The 15,909-nt window shown below is 42.1% G+C and overlaps 1 protein-coding gene and 1 pseudogene across 1 annotated transcript in view; one reads left to right on the top strand and one right to left on the bottom strand.

The window, feature by feature from the left end:
• The window catches only part of CACNA1C (calcium voltage-gated channel subunit alpha1 C), a 609,830-nt gene that overhangs the window by 508,496 nt on the left and 85,425 nt on the right, over positions 1-15,909 (bottom strand). The window lies entirely within an intron of this gene.
• On the top strand, positions 12,540-12,883 carry LOC134391314 (small ribosomal subunit protein eS12-like; annotated as a pseudogene).

Here is a 15,909-nt window from a genome sequence, read left to right as displayed (position 1 = left end):
CTAGGGGCCAATTTACTCCGTTCCAAGGCAAATTCTGTTCCATCAGTCACATCTGTAGCTCTGGCCAAACAACTACAGAACTTATTACTCTGGCAGATCGTCCTGCTCCTACTCTGGCCTTCAGAGAGGATTCAATTAGCTTTCCAGACCCAAGTCCACCTCACCTGTTTGGGTTAATCCAGCCCAGTGCTTTAAAAAGCTGTACCTGTAAACTAGCCACAGAGTCTGAGTCCATCTTTTCCCTGCCACAGGGCATTCTGCAGGCTGCCTGAGTCACATAGATGTGAGAGTTCAAGATGCAGAGACCATCCATCCCTTCTCCTTGCGTCCAAGGTGAACACTTACTGCAACCTTCCAAACAGTGGGGGTGGTCCACTCCCATCTGGAAGGCTATGTCCACCAAATACCCCCTCAGAAACATCTGGAGGCTTGGCAAGCACTCTCTCAAATCCAGGGCCCTGTTAAGCCGTGCAAGCTGCACTCCTTCCTGCAAGGCCACTCATCTGCCTCCAGTCTCAGCCCACCTCAGCCTCTAACACACTCTGTCCTCACCATCCTTCCCAGTGCGCACAGGAGGGGAGAAAGCAAAAGCACAGGCAGAAGGAGGGACTCAGGCTCCTTCCATTCTCTACCAGCTCAGCTTCTCAGACACACTCTGCACTCCCCAGGGAGTAGGAACTAGGAGGCTTCTATCTCAACTCCCTAACTCTTAAATTGGAACATAATGTCTGAAGATGGTGACTCACAACAGCATTGAAAACTGCCTAATTATTTTGATCTTCTTGAAGTCACTTGCCTCATTAGTGGATACTCACCATCCTGGGCCAAGACCCAGTCCCGCAGAAAACTTGGCTTAGTCAACCAAGCATGAAGTGGCAGGACGGCCTGGCCCTTCTCCATTCTTTAGGCCATGCTTTAGCTCCACCCTCTTCTGTTCTAAAATGGACTTTTCCCTCTAAAAACAGGTGACTGATCTAAATCACAGCAGGTGAGTCAGAGCAGAGGGCTTGTCCCCTTATCAGGAAGGAGACCCCTTTTCTCATAGCCCTAGTCATGCTGAAGCCACATTAAAAAGTATGAGACTGAGCAAAAACTCCACTATCCAAAAATGCAAAGAATCCTTTAATGACTCAGCACTGACCAGGCTGAAATTAATGCTGAAATTCACAGATATAACTGCCAGCAACAGCTGGACCTGTGGCTTTCATTTCCTGATCATCTACTATGTGCCAAATACTGGGCTAAGTGCTGGGGATAAAAGGGTGGAAAAAAACAGGCAAAGGGCCTGCCAAAACTCAAAGAGGAGAGACTTCCTGTTTCCTTCTATCCCATGCTCTTGCATCACTCTCCCTCAACCCCTGGAACTCACCCTCACCTCCCACATCTGCTGTCCCCAGTTCCCAGACAGAACATCATAAATAAGTTAATGTGCTTCCTCAATCAACTCCGTCAGTATAATGGACCTTCACAAATAGGAGAACCCTGGAGGCAATGCCTTAACCCACATGAGTTACACCACTGGCAGAAATTTCAAGCACAGAAGCAAGGAAGTAGGAGACAAACTTGGAGCAGGACTCATAGCACCCTCAAAGACCAGCAGAAGAGTCCAAGGCACAGACGTAATTCCACTAGAACCAATAAAACATAAGCTGGCAAATGTCAAGTGTGACCTAACATGAACATCACATGCCACAAGCACATTCTCCCACTTCCTGGTATTTTCACCAAATTCAACTCAGTGACCGCAATGTGATAGAAGAGAGAAAACCACTATGGAAAGGTACACCATGTCTGTAAGCTCAGTTCACAGAGCAGAAAGCCATGCAGCCAAAAAGGAGACAAGAGTCCTTTAGATTAGGGCCTTCCTAATCTAAATCATTTGAATATCCTCAGGCCAGGCCTTGTAAATATCTTAACTGATGTACTCATACACTCCAGACTGGGAATAAAGCAGAGAAAAATTTTAGAGCCATTTAATACAATATCATTTAGTTGATTCTAAGTAAAATGACATTCATCAAAGTGAAAAGCCAGGAAGGTAATTCACCAGTCACCACACCAGACCCTGCAATCCTAGGAGGAAAGCCTTGACTTATAGGTGCATGCAAGCAACAGCAAGCAAGAATTATGTTGCAACTCCTAAAACCTGATGTTTCATGAACTGAATGTAGCGTCAATTTACTGAAGAGGTATATTCAGCTACCTTTAAGCACTAAAAGACCTGAGCTCCTACTGAGTCAAAGCACATAAAAATGTGTCATGCTGAAAGTGAGCTACTGGACCCTGGACTCCCCTCCCCAACAAGGACAGGTGTTGATTTCAGCATGTCATCACAATCTCCGACTCATACCAGGGCACAACAGGAACTCTTTGCTCTCCAGGAAGCCTTAGAAGGGGGCAGGACATCCTGAGGCTCAGGGAGCCTCACTTTTCTATTGGTTCAGAACCAGGAAAGAATGAAACAAACATGCCCATCACACTGCCATCAGCATTTCCTGAGGTTCTCGGGAAACCATAACAGAATATCTTCCCACCCTTCCCAGTTTGGGTAGCCCTAGCGCAATGTATCCTTATTACCATTGGGTTCCTTCTAGGCCCATCTCCGTCCCTCTGAGGACTGAAAAAAACTAAAGCCAGATTAATAATAGGCCATTTAAGATCCTATGAAATGACCAAATACCTGTTGCGATACAGGAGGTTTGAAAGGAGAAGTGGAGAAATTCAAAGGCTTTTAACCACCCATGGTGCATTCATGTGTGTTGTTTTGTGCCCCATTACCTTAATCTATTCATAAGTCATGGAATACCACCAAGGATATTTTTCTCTAATGGCATCATTTAAGGCTTAGGCTCAAAAGGTTGTATATAGTACTCTACAACACACAGCCATGCAGAAACTCCCAGTAAGGCCAAGTGAGGACATTAATAGAAAGAGCCACAGAAGACATTAATAACCAGCTAGCTAGCTCAACCCCTCATCTTACAGAAGAGAAAACTGAACTCTGTTTTACCCATCAGTCTCCCAATTCTTTCTACCCCTTCTGGTTCATCTCTCATACAGATGCCACGCAAGGTATCTAAGATACAATTCTGACCATTTTTGTCTTCTGACTAAAGCCTTCCATCACAGCCTTCAGGACATAGTTCAGAGTCCTTAGCATAACACACAAGCCTCTTGATGATCTGGCCTCTGCCTTCCTCTAAGCTGCATGTACTTCCCCTGCAACACACACACACACACACACACACACACTCTTGCAACCATATTGAACTACTTGCCATTCTTGAAATATCCATTGTGGAAGTTTTGCTTCCAGTATCTTAGAGTAGCTTATATGAGACCTATCCTCTGCACATAACTATCATTTAACAAAAAATTAAAAATAATTATTTGTATGCACTAGAGAGCAACCAAAATGCAGGCAGAAAGTGAGAAAGGGAGCACTGAATAATTTTTTCTGGGTTTTGCAGCTTTTTACTGGAGAGCAGACCCCAGTCAGCACTATGTGGAGTGAATAGAAACTAGAGAGAAACCTGCAGAATCAGAAGAAAGAGTTTGGGGCAGCTTGAAAATGAAAGAAGAAATTCCAAGAAGGAGAGAGTCTCAGATGGGGAGCTCCAATTTCTGCTAATAAACTTCCATTCAAATCTCTGGCTGACTCCTGAGCCACACATGCATGGGGCAGATTCCAAGCAACCGAACTGATCAGCGATTTCAGCTTCTGCCCACCCTGGGGGAGATAGCGCTTGGTGTTTGAGTTCAGTAAAATTAAATAGAATAAAAATAACACTAAAATATAAAATTAACACTCTTCAAGGAACATAATAAAATACATAGGCTCTACAATATATCAGCAATGTCCAAAATAAAAATTACTAGACATATAAAAATATGACCCATACTTGAAAGAATAGGCGATCAATGGAGACTGACCCAGAGATGACTCAGATGTTGGAATTAGCAGATAAGGATTTGTCACACATGGTGCTCTGTCACACCTGCCTTTGCATACTCAGCAACCTCTACCTGGAACACACTTCTCCTTTGCTAAATAAAATAACGCTTGGGCCGAGCCCGTGGCGCACTTGGTAGAGTGCTGCGCTGGCAGCGTGGCGACGCTCCCGCCGCGGGTTCGGATCCTATATAGGACTGACCGGTGCACTCACTGGCTGAGTGCCGGTCATGAAAAAACGACAAAAATAAATAAATAAATAAATAAATAAAATAACTCTTACGCATCTAATCTCAAATGTCACCTCTTCCAGGAAGCCATCCAGTGCATTTCATTCCTCCTGATCACTCAGGAACTTGCTGTCTAATTGTCTAGTTATTTACCTGCCTCCTCCTTCAGCTTTCTTAAGGGTGAAGAGTGGATCACTTTTATCTGTAACATAAATGTACAGCACAGGTTTGATGATAAATGTGGGCTGAATGAATGAAGCAGTGAATAAATAAGTGAGAGTGATATTAAAAGCTGGAGTATAGTTGACTCATGTACCGTGCTCACACGTCTTGAAAATGAATGAGTTCTTTTTGTCTTACCATGTCTGATGTAGGTTATTTCTGTGGCCAGGAGGATGCAGACACTTAAGTACAGACATTGCCTCACACCCTGTATCCCCACACTCAGAAGCCTACTGACTCGTCTTCTCCCTGATCCCCACTTTTCCCAAGAAGGGTCTTATTCCTTCTTAACATCAGTTCCAACATGCCTACTAACCCTTTCCCTTAGAATAGTTAACATAATTTTAGCTAACGTTTACTGAGTGCCTACTATGGTGCCAGGCAGGCACATTTAACAAATACTAACCCATTTAATTCTCCTAACAACCCTATGAGGAAGGCGTTATTATCACTACCTGCTTACATAGGACAAAACTGAGACTGTGAGGTTACTTACAGGTTAGTAACTGGCAAGTTCCTTTGCCCACCATACTAAACAAAGTAAGAGATTTAAAGAGAATCCCTTTTGTCCTCTCATTTTTGATACTTCTTAGGTACTCCCTTCTGATTTAGAGGCATTTTGAATGGGGACAATGTGTCTACCTACCATGAAAATCCTAAATAAATACTCAAAGCCATATGAAGAACTGATCAGCCAACCTAAAGATAACCAGAGTACATGCCACCTGCTCATTTTGTTCCTCTTGCCTTCAAAAGGGATGTGAGTGAGAATCTCAAAGACGGACTATTGAGGGCAGAGGCATCTCTGTGCTCCTGATTGGGGTTGTGAGGAGGGGGACAAGCTGAAGGAACATACACAAACATGGCAGAAAAGCCCATCATCCCAACAGTGTAGAATGTTTGCTGGGCCTAATGGGACTGGAAAACTAAGGGCTGATGTAACACATTTCCCCAGAGATTAATGGGTAGAAGACACATCTTTGAAATTTCACCCTGCTCTGTTTTATCAAAAGCCATTTCTTCAAAAGCTACGCGCCCTCTGCATATATGCCATTTCTGTTATTTATTTTCGCTATCTTAGTATTTACTAAAATTTGGCTTTCTGGTTTTCTTCTGGAATTCTTTTTGACTCTGAGAGTCAATGTTAAAATTCAGTTAAATATACATTGTCAAGATAAGACACAGGAGATCTGTAAGGTCTAAGTCTATGTGTGTCTCAACTACCACTGATGAAAAGATATTATTTTGATCAAACTATTTTCTCTGTTTTTTTAAAGACAGTGTGTGCTAGAAATCTTTACAAGTACTTGAACTTCAGGCTCCCACGCTCCCACGCTCACACACAAACACACACACACACACACAAAAAAAACCACCTGGACTCTGTCCAGAAGTTCCTTGAAAGGTAACACTCAGCATACATTTTTTCACTAAAACAGAAAAGGATCATCTAAAGCTTTATTACCCCACCAAAGCCAGGTTATGTTCATCCATGTTTCACTCTCTAAAGCTGGGTTATGTTCATCATAACATCATGCCATTTTTTTAGTTGGTTAAGATTGAGGTATGAAAGGTTAGCAAGTGACTTTCTCAGTATCTCAGAACAAGACACTTGAAAAATTTTGATTCAGATCCAAAGCCTTTCCTTAGTCTTCATTGCTTAGATCACTGAGCCACTCTCCAACTTTATACTTCAGAAAGCTTCAGTTACTTAAACCCAGAACAGCTGGAAAAGAAAAGCAAGCACAATAGTTAGACTGTTGCTTTTGATAGTTCAGGCACAAATTGGAGAATCTCTCCTTAGCAAATCACTTCAAGAATAAAGTGTCTCATTAAAACAGTTTCTTATCATTCAATTTGTTCCATTTTTCACAATTTGCTTAAAAAGTACAGGTTTACACTTGATTTATTTATGCTGGCAAAAAGCAAGAGTAGTCTGTTTGAATCACTGACCAGAAACCTGAGATTCTAGAGAGTCAGCCCATGTTTTTCTAAGTCTCTCCAAATTCCATAAATTATGGAACTCTATTAAAATGCTATCATGTGCATAATTAGTACTGCTAGTGTTATTAGAACTGAAACAGTTTTCCTCAAATCATTACTGTTTATTGAGCACTTACACTGCGTATGCACCATACACATATTATCTCACTTATTCCTCGACTGCCTTGTGAGACTGGTGTTATTAACTCTATGTTTCTGAAGAGAGAGGTGGTACTTAAGGGAGTAACTTGCTCAAGTCACAAAACTAGTAAGTGGCAGGGCTATAATTTAAACCAGGTCCATCTGACTCCCAAGCTTCTGCTTCTAAACACTACTCAATACGCCTCACTCTTCTTTTGACCTTCCTCTGAGATATGAAGATAATCTTTTTCAGTTCCATACAGCCAAATTATAGGTGCAGGTGATAAGCCAAAGACAGCTTAACAGGTTGCAATATGGGGAGGAAGCAATGAACATCTCTTAATTCATCTATAACTAGTCCTAGAACTTTAGATTTGGAATGGACCTTAGAGATCATCCAATTCAATTCTTTCATTCTACAGATAGGAACTGAGAAATCCCAGGTAAAGGGATTTGTCCTAGGTAACAAAATCAGGCCTCTGGGTTCCCAGGTCTCAATTCTTTCTATGACCCTCCACTATGTTCCATTAAATGATTCTGCCAGCATTCACTTGTACCCAGCACATCGAGGCACTTCAAGAGAGGAAAGCAAGCAGACCAAGTATCTGACTCCAAAGAATGCAGAGTCAGGGTTATTGCCCATGAAGCAATCATAAAATGGTACAAGGGGATATTTAAGAAAGCACCAACTTGGTGACAAACAATAAGGTCACATGCATTCTAGGAATGAAGACTCCAAGGATGAAGCATGGTCTTACAGGCAAGCAGGATTTCAACAAAGAGCGACATTCTAGCCCCTGGGGATGGAAAGAGAAACTGAGGTGCTTGGTCAACCATGGCAGGGTGGTAGACAGCTTGGTCTTCCAATTATACAGGCAACCTTAATGAAAAAGCTGTTGCTTCTGATTTCTGCTACATGTAGTGATGTGAACTTTTTCCTTCAGCTGGGTTACAGGCCCCAGAGCATGAGAGGCCAGCTTAGGACACAGGTGGCTCCAGTTATGTTTTAGATCAGCCACAAATAGCCCTTGTTTTGTCCTGGGGCTGTGACCCTGACAGCCATCACCATCACTGGAATGCCTCGGAGGCCAAGGGAAATACAAGGAGCCGCCAGAGTTGTTGCAAAATCAATCCAAAACCCAGGGAATGTGGGAGGAAGAGCCTGACTCAGCGATGGTAAACTCACTTGCCAAACTCTTCTGGCACTTGAACCAGGCTTGAAGACATTTCTGGATCCCATTTTTCTGTGAACCTTCACCACAAGCTGAAAGCCGTTTTCCTTACCCCCTTGGAAAACAGAAAAGGCAACACTCAATAGCTCTCACCAAGGGGTGATAAGAAATGTAACAAGTCTTCTTTCTATGCTATCAACAACAGGACAGAAGAAGCATTATGAATTACAAAAAAGGAGCACTGGATGTGGAGTCCAAAGACAGACATCCTGCCTCAGCCATTTACTCACTGAATGGACGTTGACATGGTGCCTGAGCCATTTCAGCTCGGTTCCCTCATCTTTGGAGTGAGAATACTAACACTGCCTACCTCATAAGGCTGTTATGAGGCTCCAGTGTCGTATGAGGAAATTTGCCATAAATTTTAAAGGAGTATACAAATTTCAGAAGTCATTTTTTTTTTTTTAATAGGGAAGACATACCGCGGGTTTTCCAGACACATGGGCAAATAAGAGGCAGAAATTATTATAGCTTTAATGAAGATGCTCAAGACCACTACTTTGTGTTAGTTCTCAATGAAGTGGTCCACAAAAGCACACTGACAAGGAAATTTCATCTCAGCAAAGTTCTATGTGTATGGCATGGACACCAACTCTGGGAACGACAAAGCCACTGCTAGCAATTACAGTTACTCTCTGTGAAGCCCCTTACATGGGCCAGGCAGTGTGCTGGTGGTTTTATAGTCCTCATCTCTAACCCTCCTTGTTAGGAAGGCTGTTGCTCCTCCGGACCTCTTGTTCACCCCTCTGCCATTAATGCAGGGCACTTCATCCCTCTCTCTACCCCATTCCTAGGTCTCCTCACAGGAGTAGCGATTATTAAAATGCCCAGGGACATTCAATGGGCAGGGTTACTGTGCCTCAAAGACATGTCCTCCTTCCATTATTTTTTGTTTTGTAAATAAAAAAGAATGGACCATTTCCCTCTGTGCGCTTTCCTCGTTAATTTCTCCCAACTTTCTCTTGCTCTCCCAGCATCCATGTAGAAAGCAAACTGCGTGAGCCGTGTCTCTCTATAGATGTAAAATCAGCATCCTTGTCCAGGCTGGTTTAGAATCAGGGGGAAGAAATACAGAGTCCTACAACGGGAAGGTGGTTCTCAGGTGCTTGTCAAGCTATGTAAGAAAGTGGTCTCTTTCCCATATGGATACTGTTCTTTGGAAGTAGTGTCCATTCTGAGAGAGCCCTGGAAGAGAGTGGATGGGAAGATTTATAACCAAAACTAAACCCTGAAACCCTGACACAGCAAACCTGCAAAACAGTCACGTTCATCCTCACTTTACAGATGAGAACACTGAGACTTACTTGTAAATAAACTGACATTGGTGACCTTAAAATCTGGTTAGAAACACAAAATTAGAACATATCAAAACAAACTGAGAACAATTAAGTGTCAAACTCTGTGGTAGCACGTTTAAATGCTGCCGAAGATCAGAATGTATTTATCGAGTGCTTCTGCTTCCAAACATCATTCTTTGAAAACAAACAAAACAAAATAAAAACAAAAATCTCCAGTGACCATTTCTGCCCCTGAGTCACCAAAGAGGTAAACGGGCTAGCAAAGTTTTATATAGCCTCCAGCCTGGCTTTCTTCAGTCTGTGCTCAAAAGCCAGAACCACTGGAGGAAGAGAGAGCCTTTGTGTGCCAAACAGCGTTGTCGAACATCTCCATTTACAGCGCAGATCAGATTGGCTGTGTCCCAGAAAAGTGCAAGTGACTTTTACAAGGCAAGAAACTAGGCCATAGTCTCCATTGTTTTTCACAGTTTGAGGTTCCTATTCCCTCTGGATTCATGTGCCTTGTTGGAGTGTTTATCTCTGCTGCCACAAGGCCACATGATGGGATCTGAACTGCAGGGAGAGCTGACAGGCTGGGTGCCCAGTCCAGCAACATGGGCACCACAGGCACCTTGGCACAGTGCTGGAGCAGCCCCCGAGGCTGGTCCCTGGTGCCCTCATGCCACTCTCTGTACCTGCTCTGCCCTCTGTCTAGGATGCTTTGCCCTCAGCTCAGCAAATCCCAGGAATGCGTGAGTAGCAGGCAATGCCGCCATCTTGACTCTGAGCCACAACTCCTTATCTATCCCACCATATCAATACTGCCTTGGCAAGACTGTGTCAACCAGATAAACTGTTCTGATAATTATTATCCCCCTCCCATTCTCACAGTTATCAAAGATAGATAACTACCAACCATAGCATCTAACCAGCATGGAATAACCAGAATTACCATACCAAGTCGACAGATACTCTTTCAGCTCAAAGCAGAAAAACCTGACATTTTAGTTTCTCTTTGCAACCTTATCTTGAATAAATGGACAATTTCCATTAGGTGTTTTGAAATATTAAAAATAGCTCTCTTGCCATCATTATGCCCTTTAGGAGACACTTGATTGTGGGAACTCCAGGTTGGAAATTACTATAAAAACAGTTCATAGTATTTTTCATTTTAGGGGCATTTGTACTTTACTTAAATTCCAAATGTCCTTCAAGACTCAAAGTACTGAGTCTCAAATGATGAGATTTCAGGTAGCAGAAGTATAAATACTTGGGGGCTGAGCAGGCCCTCCCTAGTGGCCCATCCTGCCTCAGCTAAGAGCCGTTCTGAGGATGGAGGAAGGCAGCTATTTGGTCCACTTCGGGGATGAGAGGCAGGAGAGAAGAATTAAGCACAGGTCCCAGCTACCATGTTCATCCATCCATTGAGCACCTACTACATGTCAGGCACTGAGCTAAGCAAATAAACCATAAACTGTGCCCTCTAGTTTTTATTTTTATCTGGTATACATACATATAATTCAAATAGTCCAATAGTTCTAAAAGGCTAGTGGCAAACAAAAAAACAAAAACACACAGTTCTCTTTCTTACCCCCACCCCCGCCCCCAACAACCTCTTTCAATTCCTTAGCTGTTTCCTTTGGCATTTAATTCTATATTTTTAAATAATATGCTCATACAGCTACTTAGTGATTTTTTCTCTTTTTTTTTAGTTTTTGTCCCATTATGGAAGGTAAAGATTTAGCTTTTGTTCACCTCTCCCTCATCCTCTCCAAATAGTTATGGTTTAATTTGATCAGTGTCTTGTGTTTACATCATCATGACTATGAAAGATCTCCTTTCATAGATCCTATTTGCCTCTCTCCTGTGTTGGATCCCTATTTCCTGAATCCCACATTTCCCTTGGTTTACTCCCTACTTAGGGTGAGGAACTTCCTCCAGGAGCTTCCTAAGAGAAGGTATAAGGGAGCTAATCTTGGAGTTTTTTGTTTGTTTCTTTGTTTTAGATTTTCACCTATCTGAAAACATCTTTGTTCTAGCTTCTTGCTTGAGTGATAGTTTGGTTGGATATAAAATTCTCAACTGGAAGTCTTTCTCCTTCAGAATTTTGAGGGCACTGCTAAATTGCCTTCTAGCTTCCCATGCTGCTGTTAAATCAGGCTCACGCCTATTTTTTCTTTCGAGAAACTTGTAAGATTGTCCAATTGTCCCTACTATTCTGAAATTTCACAATGATATACCTTGGTATATGTCTATTTTATCCATTTAGGTAGGCATTTAATGTGCCCTTACTCTAGAAACTAGTGTCCTGTTCTAGGAAATGTACTAGAATTGTCTCGTCGATGATTTCCTCCAGTTTTTTCAGTTATCTCTTTCTAGAACAACTAGTATTCAGATGTTGGATTTCTCAAACTGGTTGTCTAATTCTTATTTTCTCCTAATTTCCATGTCTTATATTTTGCCCTACTTTCCTAGAGATTCTTCAGTTTTGTTCTCCTACCATTTATAGCCCTCAACTATCACATTTTTAATTTTGAAAAGTTGCTTTTTGTTTCTTGAATGTTCCTTTTACATACCAATCAGCTTCTGTTTCAGGAATGTAATATCTTCTCTTATCCCTCTAATGACAGAAGAGGATGTTGTTGTTTTTTAAATTTTCTTCTTGCATATTCTGTTTTAAATAGGCATCCTTTGCTTGTTTGTTTTGATTTCTATTTCTATTTTAAAGGCCTTCTCAGATATTTAAGGATCTCTAACTGACTGATCATATTTAAGACTGAAACACCATAAAACTAACAGAATACTATGAGTGGCAGGTGGGACTTGTCAACTAGGCTTTGCTACCGTGTCATTGCTGATTGTTCTGTTGGGCAGATCCTGATTCTTTCTACTTTAGAAAGCATCTTAGGCAGATCTTTAGGCTTTCTACTTTAGGCTGATCCACTCTGCCAGAGCAGGATGTTCAAATCTTCTGCTTAGAGAGTATAGGCCGACACTCTGAAAACCAAGTGAGGAGACAGCTCAAAAGTCTCATCTCTAAGTTCACACATTGCATTTTGCCCTCAGTCGTACCTGCAGTGCTTCAGTCCAGAAAGCTATTGTTTTATCCTTATTAGAGAACAACCCTCCATCTTCAGCTAAGTGGGGAAGGAGACTGACTGCTAAGAATGGGAGTGGGGATCTAGGGTCTAATTCTTAAGCAGATTTTGAACCAATTCTCCACTTTTTAACCACATTTTCACCCACCACTTCTGAAAACACCTGAGACTTCCCAAACCTTTTGAGGGTTGTGAGCTGCAAGTTTAACAGTGTCTTAATTTTCCCCACTACAGCTTTGAATTCACCTATCTTATATAAACAAAGTCAGTTACTACTTGTCCACCTATTTTCCAGCCTTCAAAATACTATCGCTGTCCTTCCCAGTCACCATTGGTTTGCACAGAGGCAGAACCTCTCTGTGGAGTTCAAGATTCAGCTCCAACCTTAACCCATCACCATTGCCAAGGAAGGCATTGCTGCTAGGGGTGAAATGGACATTAACAATGCTTTAAAAGAGGTGTTAGAGACCATCCTCATCCACAATGGCCTAGCTGTGGAATTCATGTGTACTTGCATCTGACTGTAATTAGTATATGTTGGAAAATCTGGTACAGGACCTGTGCGATGAACACCAGATCAACTTAATTGAGGTTGGTCATAACAAGAAACTAGAAGGAATGGGTAAGCCTCTGCAAAATCAGCAGAGAATCAAAGCTCTGTAAAGCAACTGGTTGCAGTCGTATAGTTGTTAAGGACCATGGCAAAGAATCTCAAGCCAAATATATCATCAAAGAATATTTCAAATAAATGAAGAAATAAAAACCTACCCACCAAATATATAATGTTTATATATGTGTGGTTGCTGTTGTCTTCTTTCTCATTCATTTTGTCTTTGTGGTTTATGCATTTTAAAGATTCCTTTACCATCATTTTAGTGTGGTTTTGGAAGAGAGCATTCAATCTGTCATGTTTATCTGCAATTTTTAAGCTATGGGTTTTTTTTCCTGATTTCCATATCACTTTATTCTATTTTTGTAAAATATAGCACACATTCAGAAAAGTGCATAAAACATATTTTTACAATTTAATGAATAATGAGAAAGCAAACCCTCATGTAACTATCATCCAAACCAAGGAACACAACACTGCCAGCAACCCAGAAGCTCTTTTCCATATGCCTCTCCTGGTCATAACCCCAACCCTCCTCCCCATCACCACCACTACCTTGACTTTGGGTATAATCATTTCCTGACTTTTCATTAGTTTTACCACTTATGTATGTATACCTTAAAAGACTGCTTAACATTTCCCACTTTTAGCTTTATATGAATGGAATCCTACTGAACATATTCTTTTGTTTTGTTTCTTTCACTCAACCTTGTTTGTCAGATTCATTCTTGTTATTGTGTCTCAGCTATTGATTTTTTTGCATATCTACCCTTTGAGGAAAAACACCTTACAACACTAATGATAAAAATGAGAGGCACTGGGGAGCTATGGAGGTGGCATGTAAAGAAAGAAGTTAAATAATTTGCTCAGAGTTTAACAGAGAAAATCCTCAGATTCAAAAATATTTCTCTCCTAAGTGTGAAACATAATTAGACTTTTCAAAGCAGGAGAAAGGCACCTCCTAAAATGGCTTTCCAGAGATGTCTGGCTCATCCTCCCACCTCTGTGTAGGTCTAAAGTAGTCTAAGTGCCCATTTTGTCAAGGAAAGGAGATGCCCTGATTTTCAATCGGTGATGTCTTCTAAGAGTTGGTCAGTTTCTTCTCTCAGCAATCCAATACATTCTTATAGAGCTTTAAGTGAGCCATAGCCTCAAGTAACATGAGTCTCTAAAACTGATTAATTCCTTCCATGAGGAAAATGGATTGAAGTCAGAAATTCCTTAACAATCGAGTTATTCTAGTCAGTTCTGTGAAAGCCAAAGCATGGTAAGAAAATGGCAATAAAAATTCGTTAAGTATAGAATTCTGAAAGTGTCCTTAAAGATCCTTTAGGGTAATCCTCTTTTTTTTCCCCCCTCCCCAGATAAGGAAATTGAAGCTCAGATACAGTAAAAATGTTTGTCTAAGGGGCCGAGCCCGTGGCGCCGCTGGGTTCGGATCCTATATAGGAATGGCCGGTGCACTCACTGGCTGAGTGCCGGTCACGAAAAAGACAAAAAAAAAAAAAAAAAAAAATGTTTGTCTAAGTCACAAAGCTACCTGGCCTCGCCTCTTAGACTCTCCAAGCTGCCATCTCTTCATCTGTGGACAGAAGGCGTCATGCCACGTCACCGCTACGATCCTGAAGAGCGCTGACGTTCTAACTCCTGCTGTCTACAGGTTAATCAATCCCACACCCAGGCAACAGCTGTTCAGTAAATGTTCTTCATGCTCCACATTCTCCATGCACACCAAGGGCCACTACACATCATGGGTGTGCCTATGTGTGTACATGCGCTTGCAGGACTGCAGGCAAAGGTCTGCACTCGAAGAGTCTTCCCACAATGCCACAGGACTCACCAAATGAAAAGATCTTTCCTCTACTGATAACTCAATAAACAGAAAGAGATTACACCTATACCCTAGGCAGGCAGGATGGATCCCTTTAAGAACAGATAGCCACCTCAGGAAACAAGTGTGTGGGAACACCCCACTTTGGGGAGTTCTGTCAAATCATGAAGTACCCACCTATCCGCTGTCCTGTGGGGCGCTCCTGTCTCATTGGCAAGACAAGGCTGACACATGAAACTGTGAAAAAACATATAAAGCAGAATGCTAAACTCACTGATCAGACATTCTGAGCCTTAGGAATTGAGAGACAGAAGGAAGGAGCTTGGGTTAGAGTCATCAGAGAAGGGGGCCTCCTAGGCTTTAGTTTCTCCACATCTATAAAACTGCCTGGTAAATTTTCAGTGACTTCTGCCCTGGGGCCCAGGATTCGCTATTAGGCAAATCCCAAGGCCATGAAGCTGTAGTTGTAAATGCCGGCCTCCAAACTGAGAAAGCTGAGTCCTAATCCCAGGCTTCTTGCTAGCCCACGTTGGGCAGTAAGAAGTCTCCCTTCCTCCAACACCTCATCATCTCAATTAGTTAAGCACCAGGATGCTGGACACAGCTGGCCACGGCCACCATGAAGGGGCAGGGAGCAGGAGAACTCCAGGTCTGTGGGAAGGAAGTAGCTCTGTACATCTGAGGTGGTGTTCTTCTCATTACCTGGCAGATTTTGTCTTCTGATCATCCACCACGTGATTTCCACCAGATAACCCAGGGTCTTGGGACCGCTTTCCCAAGTGCCCACCCCTGCTTACTCGCTCTGCAGCACATGGCTGGAGTGGGATACAGGGTTTCTTAGTTGTTTGTTTTTAAGTAGGGCCTGTCATTGGGGGGAGATGACTAAGCCTCCTTTTGTCATGAAGAAACCAGGATTTTTAAATGGAGATGCTAAAGAAAAAACTCCTCTGGGAAGTCCTGCTGTTGAATTTTATATAGGAAATCTCTCTAGTCAGAGAAGAAGCATCAGGAGTGTCCCTGGGGAGGAAGGTGAAGTCTTACTTTTTTCTTGAATTTAAAAGAATTTTAACGCAGCATTTTAGGAGACAGAGAGCAGAGTGTGGGCAAGAAAAAAGAAAAGCCCAAGGATGGCTGAAAGTGCAGTTAGCATGGTGGAGCTTGAGGGATCTTGTGATTATTTACATTTTCTGAGATAGTTAATATATAATATTTTGCCAAGTACATTCCAGCCATCTTATTCATGATCGATGCCTGTGTGCCTCCGAATGAAGAAGGCAGGCGCTATTTTTTTCATCTCCCAGTAAGGAAAATTAAAGGATGAGATGGTGGCAGA

The sequence above is a fragment of the Cynocephalus volans genome, chromosome 1 (assembly GCF_027409185.1).
Source record: "Cynocephalus volans isolate mCynVol1 chromosome 1, mCynVol1.pri, whole genome shotgun sequence".
NCBI classification, from domain to species: domain Eukaryota; kingdom Metazoa; phylum Chordata; class Mammalia; order Dermoptera; family Cynocephalidae; genus Cynocephalus; species Cynocephalus volans.
This window is presented reverse-complemented; position numbering and strand designations above follow the sequence as displayed.